Genomic DNA, 1,388 nt, shown 5'->3' with positions numbered 1-1,388 from the left:
CCTGGACGTTGAACTCTTTCTTGAAATGTATTTCGAGACATAATGACCGACTTTCGTTTTCCAAAACGAGCTTTGAGGGCATCGAGTGCATTTGTGTACGTATCTGTGTTGGCCAAAGTTCTAAATATTCGTTGTCCTTCATCACCCAAACAATGAAACAATATTGCTTTTCTTCTGTCATCGGAGACATCTTCGCCGTCTAAGGCATTAGCAATTAGATAATTCTTGAAACCCTCTATCCATCTTTGATACGGAATCGGTGGATCGCCGGGTGAAGCGAGAAAAGGTGAAGGAGGAGGCAACGAACCTACTAAATTACCAGCCATTCTTCTTCAGGTTCATCCTCGTCGCCAATTTGTTGTGTTTGCGATGGCCATAAAGATGCATAGTTGATTAAAACTTAAATTTATTATACATGAAATTCTTACAACAATGGCGGTCAGCCCGCCGACCTACTACAAAGTGAATGACGTCATGTGACCTCGTGCAAAGCAAGCAACCAGAAGCGTATATACTGTTTCGGCGTCACATACGTTCGAACCTAGACACAACACTCATATTGTAGATTAATCTTACAACGATCAGAGGCAAGATGACCAGCACGACGGAGAACTACAATCAAATCAATAACATTCAATAAGGAACTGAAACACCTGTTTCTATATTTACATAATAAACTAGTTTTTAAATAGATTTTATGTACCATATTTTCTTTGATGATTCTGCCTAATTCTGAAACTCGTTCTTTTACTGGAAACAGACTTCAGTATGTGGGAGGTCCAAGGGATAACATAATTGAGGAGCCTATAGGACATGGAACGTACCAAGATCTGTTTGGCTTAAGGTAGAGAACATAGGAAACCCATTGATCTAAGAGTCCAGTGTTACTGCAGTCCACCCCATTATTGAAATAAAAATAAGTTTTAAATTCGACTGCGGTTTACCCTATTCTGTAATCTGCCCTCATAGCCTAATGAAGTGGGTTGAAAAGGATTGTAAAGCGGTTGTCTAGCCCCTGTATATGACGCCACAATCGCAAAATCGCTAATAATATCTAAGGGCCTTTGTAATACCTACGTTCTAAAACGTTTACTTTTATTGGATTTGCAGGAACCACACATCTCTGACCAAAAATTGGAATGGTACCAAACGATGCTATGAGCGTTCCTAATACACAAAATTTAGAAAACCTCATCTCAATCCCTCTAAATTTCAAACCATATTCTCTGGGTTCGACTGTAACGACATAAAACTTCTAATCAGCAAGGTAAATGATGATCCCATTGGTAGGACAAATGCTTCAAGAGTAAGCCTCTACCACCAAATAAGTGTAAATTCAATATGGCGGTCACCCGTTCAATGTTGAATTACAGAATGTAACAGACGGT

The sequence above is a fragment of the Lottia gigantea genome (assembly GCF_000327385.1).
Source record: "Lottia gigantea unplaced genomic scaffold LOTGIsca_88, whole genome shotgun sequence".
Taxonomy (NCBI): domain Eukaryota; kingdom Metazoa; phylum Mollusca; class Gastropoda; family Lottiidae; genus Lottia; species Lottia gigantea.
Note: the sequence above shows the minus strand (reverse complement) of the source record.